Here is a 6410-nt window from a genome sequence, read left to right as displayed (position 1 = left end):
AACTATATCAGGATATAGCTTCAAAGAGATTTTCAATTCATTGCTAATAAGCTACCATGAATCATATGTACTTTATTTTTTTATTCAGCTATATTGTGGAGCTTCCATACTGATTCTAATGATAAATAAATTATCAAAGACATTTTATGTAGACATTTTCACAGCAGTTAGTAAAATTTTTGTCTTGTTAATTTTAGACTTTTTATATACAGCATCATTAAGTACTGTGAGGGTTTTAGTGGAGTTTTTTTATATGGATAAAAAATATTCCTTAAATGCTTGGTTTACAAAAAAGAATTCTTAAATTTAAATTTGATTAACTACTTTTACAGTAGTTCACAAAATATTTTATAGTTTTTTTTAATGTTTCAAGGTAGTAAATAAAATATATAAAATTTATACTTACAATCTGGGGGTAAGACAGTCATTGCTATTTTATGCACATTTCAGAATTCATATTACTTCTATTTATAAGGAAGGTTCATATGTTTGTGCATAAGTGAGATAGATATATACAGTTAACCTTTGAACAATATGGGAGTTCCCAACACCCCCTACCCCATGCAGTCAAAATACCACTTAGAACTTTTGATTCCCCTAAAGCTATTAATACCCTCCTGAGGACCAGAAGTCATACTGAGAGCATAAATACTCAATTACCACAGAAATTTGAAATTATATGTATTATATACTGTGCTCTTATAATAAAGTAAGCTAGAGAAAAGAAAATGTTATTAAGAAAATCATAAGAAAAAAATACATTTATAGAACCATATGGTACTTATCAAAAAATTCCAGTGTAAGTGGACCCATGCATTTCAAACCCATGTTTTTCAAGAGACAACTGTATATTATTTCATTGTATACTAGCACATATACGTAAAAGAAATTCTAATTTTATTGAAAAATTATTTATGATTTTATCTGAAAACAACTGTTAAAAGTCTATTGCTAACATTTAATGAACTAAGCCTATTTGTGTAGGTTAAAACTTTATACAATGCATAAAGCTCCCTGCAAGCATTTATATGGTTTTATTTTTCTTCTCTTCTCCCGTTGTCTTTGTGCAAACTCTCATATCCATTCAGTATAGTTCGAATGGAGCTGGATTATTTGATTCTTACTTAGCATCCAACCGCTGATTTGTAGTTTTTCCCTTGAAAAGATTCAGGAAAAATACATATTAAGTCAGCTATGTTTCTTCGATGTTATAGAAAGCCCTCTATTCAAAAGCATGACCAAAGACTCTGATAATGAGTTCCACGTATGCATGTTTTGCTATTATACATAAGGAAAAGCAAGTCTCCAAGGAATGCAGTTATGTGAATTCTATAATGTAAAATCTGGCAATACAGATTGGCTACGTAGCTTATAGAAGCTATTACGGACTCACATCTGGCACGCTTATACCCAGAGGGATTATTCTCTCTGTACAAGGCATACATTTTCATTATTTCCATTTTTAAAGATGAACCTGAAAGCCTAGATGGAAGGGAACGTGTAAAAAGTAGTTTCACATTAATCTCAATACAAGACTTCAAAAATTAGTGTGAATGAGAAAGCTCAATGGAAACTGCGTTAATGAGATAATGAAGAGGACCAGAGAATATGTTTTGTTTCGTCTTTTTTGCTTAGTTTATCATATTTTTTTTTAATTTCACAGAACTCCAACTCTGAAATAGCTGCAGAGAGTACATCAGTATCAATTTTATCATTTGCAATTAGAAATAAAAATATCAGATGGCCTTGACTGGTGTATCTGAACATATTTCATTTTTAGTAACCTGAACTATGGATCACATACACTTTTGATTTAATATAAAGTCAATTAAAATCAAGGCAGTCTTTCTTTTGATTGAAGTAATTTTGCAGCAAATTGAAAGCCAGCAGAGCCATTTTCTGCACTGGCTTTGCATACTAAGTAAAAAATGTGAATTGTCACCAATAGTATTTTGTCACTTTAATGGATCTGATGAATGATAGCAATCCATATTTTATAAACATACGTATACATATAAAGCTTTCGTGATGAAACTTGAGTTGCTCAGCTTCTCCTTTATTCCATAATCTATGAGGAATTATCATTATGTATTTTACTGAGGCAGAACAGTAGCCCAAAATATCACAGGAGTGGGCATATGGGAACAAGTAAGCAAGCAATAGACACATTACTTTGTAAAATAAGGAAACAGTATATATATCTGCAACAGTAAATAAAATTCTTAGTATGTTCTTCCTTCAGAAATAACCTTGATGATCCCTTCAGAGCTTCAGTATGGGGATTTTCAAGATAAATTCTCCAAATATGCTTTGTTACATATCAAAAGAGGTGGTCTTGTTATTATTAGCTTGATATCTCATATTTTCTGCACTTATACTTTCTCTTAGGATATTATCAATTATCACAAACATAATTGTGATAAATTCCAAGGAACCATGGTCATTTGAAGGAAATGACATAACCATACACTAGATGTTAAGAAAACCAACAGACCTCAGATCTTTCCCTGTAGTATCTGCCCCTCGGCCTGTTCACATGATAGCGAAGGCAGGAAAAAGACAACTATTTTTTCCTTATCCTTTAGGAGGACCAAAATGAACCAAACATGTGAGAACTGCAGACCTGAAATTTGGGGCATACAGATATAATTCAGTGTTTTCTTAAAACGGCAGTAGACAAAACTGTGGTTTCCCAAAGCACTACTGGCCAGAGATTGTTGTGCATGTAAATTAGAATTGATTGTTCTCTCCGATGAGTGAGAGGAAGGCTCTTGAGCCTGGGTTAATGCGGAACTGCTCTTTGAATAAGTAAAATTCCAGCTGAGTACTTACAGAAGACAGGACTGTGGAATGAAAAAGATGCAGGGATTAGTTTGCTCCAAATGTCAAGGGCAATTTAAGAAAAGGAACAGAGGTGGAAGAGGGAAATACATGTGAAATGAATATACCTACATTTGCCTAGGTATGCAGGTAGGAAAATCTGAAAATCCAGCTTGTATTGGTTCCATGAGAGAGCAAAAAAAACCATACTGCAAAAATTTGTTCTTCACTGTCTTGAACATACAGCACTTATCTGCGTATTTTAGGAAATAACGAACCCATATTTATGACATAATAAATTACATTTGTACAATGCTTTTACATTTACAACATGTCTAAATAGAGGCTCTCATCTGACTATTATGCTTAGAACAATCCTGTGCTATGCAAAAGTCAGGTATTCTGAAATTCACATTGCCTACTCATTTAATTAGTTCTCCCAATATTTACTGAGCATCTTCTATGTACCATGTCGTATTTTATGCTCTGGAAATAGAGTGTAAATGAGACATCTCCCCTCTTTAAAAGAAGAGTAGACTAAGAAAAATCTTTGGGGAAAGAGGCAGTCAGAAATGATTAACTGTGTTGTAAGAGCCAAAAATATTTTGTTGACTACATGCATAAATATATGAACTAAAGTTTTCATTTTTATCATTTTTAATTATTGTATAATTCAAAGCACACTCTATGCACAACATTCAAATATTTCCACACTTAATCCCGGGAAGTGAGGTAAATGTTGCAAAATAGCACATCCTATCTACAGAATAACTTTTTTAGCTATGCAGATGGCCATATGTTTTCTCTCGACTATTTTGGCTTAATGTTTGAACATTCTTTATTGTGACCTCTAGAGGGCAAGGTAATACATAACAGACGTAAATTGTTCACTGAATTTAAGAGATGTCTTTGCCAGTGATATATTGAAAGGTCTTGTGTAAATAACAGTATTTCACTTTCTCTTGGTATTCGAGATAGGAAAATAAAAACAATTGGCACATTGGAAACTACTCAGACAAGAGGAACCAATTTGGCTTGAAATGTTCATTTGAAAATGGAAAAATAGAAAAATTAGTTAGGGCTATCCACTGATTGAATTTTTAAGCTGCAACATATAAAGAATTCAGACAAGTTTATATTTAGGTCATTATCTCAAATATTTTTATAAATATCTATTTTTAGTTTACCTTATCCTTTATTCAAGTTCTGAATTTTAGAAAAAAGGTTTTTATATTTTATTCAGGCTTCAAATCTGTTATATCTGAAAAGCAACAGAGAGAAAATATACCAAAAAAAAAAAAAAAACTACCCAGAATTAACAAAACTGGAAATAAGAAAGGTTCTATAAATTTGGGATTATACTATACTGTAGTGTTGGGAGCCATTCTTAGCCCACTAGTGGAGAAAACTCCTGGTGAGGTTAAAGCAAGTTTGCACGGTCTCTTGCCAATCAAATGACGACCGATATCCACCCCCACTCAATTATTTCTGCTTAGAACTGACCCCTAGGGTACCTTGTTGATCAATATCGGGAGTGACTTGTCCCCTTATTCCGGCCCTGGTATGATGATTGCACCTTGTGAAGGAACTTATTGTGGGAACAACTTCTTTTGATTATGGGAACAGACATTGTGTCTCCAGCAGGTCCTGTTTCCCTCCATACTTTCCCTTGAGCTATGAACAGGCTAATGACCCTTATTCATAAAAGACTGACCTTTACATGTACAATCTTGTTTCTACTGTTACGTTAGTCCAAGATGTTCATACAGCTCAACATGTAAATCAACTAACCAAAAATGTCTTTCATGCCCTAGCTATTCAAGAAATCATAAAAGTAGACACAAAGGTAAATGCACTCGAAGAGGCTATTCTGTGTATTGGAAATGAGCTAAACTCTTTAAAGGTATGGTTGGCTCTCCGGTGCCATAAAGCATATACCTGGAAAATCAAGTCTTGCCCGGAGACAAAGAGCCTAACTGAGAGAAGGAACAGATAAGAGCAGAACATGAGTTACTACATATACCTTTGCTAACTGGTGATGTATAGCAAACCCTAAGGCCTCCATTCCACAAACCCCTTCCCTTACCCTGGCAGCTGTGATGAGGATGGAAAAGAGTATCTACAACTTAACTTATGACTTAATCTTAGAGTTATTAAAATGTGTATGTTATCCTGTTTTTCACTAGGAACTCCCTGTCATTTTCTTAGTTACTCAACCTCACTATAATTGGGGCAGTTCTGCAAGAAGACTTCTGTAAAACCTGTTTCTGTACATTTTCCAAAAACATCTTATCACAGAGAACTATCCATTGTAAAAATTCCTTTTTCCGATGCCATGTTAACATTTGACCTATGAATAAAGACACAAAAACTGACAGGACAGAGATGCCTGCCTGGTGATCAGAAAGGATCTCGGGGCTCTCTCACCCTCTCTTGCCGACACCGTCCATCCTTCAGGGACCCCTGGACCTGCCGGAGCTGGATTCCGACACTGTAGAACGATATATGCAAATACTTTGAGCCATGTCATTCTTTCAGAAGACCAAGGTAAGGATTTATATAGTGTTAGTCATTGTTTTATGGTTCTTATGTGCTGAAACACCAAGACCATTAGCATAGGATTCAGTAACTCAGATGATTCAGTGTGAGGCCTTCGTGTCTCGGGAAAGACCATGGGGATGGCGGCTCTATCACACACTTATGTTAAAGCAACTGGGACAAACACGGGGCCCCAGGTGGTCCTCCCACTCTTTCGAAGCAATGTATACAAGTATAAAGAACATTACCATTTAGTCCTTCATCTTTATCTGTTCTCCAAACACTATGAATTAGACAAGGTTATTCAAGTGTTTTCAAGATTGATCATCCATAATCTGTAAAAAGCTGATGGCCTACTCCCTGCCCAGTTTACTCTGTCACCTTCTTAGTGCTTCTTATGCTTTCTAACATTGTATATTTAAAATGAGGAGGAAGATTCCAGGCCCTTTCCTCTCGTAACAGGAAAAAAAAGGACAACGTAAAAGTCTTCTTTTTTTTTTTTTAATTTTTTAACGTCTATTCATTTTTTGAGAGATGGAGAGAGACATAGAATTAGTGGAAGAGGGGCACAGAGAGAGGGAGACACAGAACCCAAAGCAGGATCCAGGCTGCGAGCTGTCAGCACAGAGCCCGACGTGGGGCTAGAACCAAGGAACAATGAGATCATGACCTGAGTTGAAGTTGGAAGCCCAACCAAACTGAGCCACCCAGGTGCCCCGAAACAGTGTTCAAACAACAAAATAACAACAACACAAATCCCCAAGAACATAAACACACTGGAAAATGTTTACTCTGTGCCTGTCACTGCGTTAACATGCTTCACATGCATTCTGTCATCTTATGCTTACAATTCTTTATAAGGCAAGTGTTTAATAAATAAATAAATTTATATCAAATTATATATAAATGTATATATATATACCCCTACATAATAAAGTCTTACTTTTAAAGATGAGTAAACCCAAGCTTGCAAAGCTCAAGTATAGTCCAAAGTCACAGAGTAAGTGACAAAGACTTTTGAATACAATTTTGATGAAGTTCCAAGTGTACTA

At 34.9% G+C, this 6410-nt stretch overlaps 1 long non-coding RNA gene across 2 annotated transcripts in view; it reads right to left on the bottom strand.

The window, feature by feature from the left end:
- Positions 1–976: 976 nt before the first annotated feature.
- The window catches only part of LOC144224707 (uncharacterized), a 9344-nt gene continuing 3910 nt past the window's right edge, over positions 977–6410 (bottom strand). The window contains exons 2-4 of one of the 2 annotated variants that reach the window (XR_013333122.1): positions 5248–5311; positions 2953–3073; positions 977–1156 (exon numbers count right to left, since the gene is read on the bottom strand). This is a non-coding gene — a long non-coding RNA (uncharacterized LOC144224707). Of the gene's footprint in view, positions 1157–2640; positions 2844–2952; positions 3074–5247; positions 5312–6410 lie in introns of those variants that run through there. The other variant, XR_013333123.1, reaches the window with a different exon arrangement.

The sequence above is a fragment of the Crocuta crocuta genome, unplaced genomic scaffold, assembly GCF_008692635.1.
Source record: "Crocuta crocuta isolate KB4526 unplaced genomic scaffold, BGI_CrCroc_1.0 scaffold222, whole genome shotgun sequence".
NCBI lineage: Eukaryota > Metazoa > Chordata > Mammalia > Carnivora > Hyaenidae > Crocuta > Crocuta crocuta.
The sequence above is the reverse complement of the archived record's forward strand: the minus strand, read 5'-3'. Positions and strand labels throughout refer to the sequence as shown.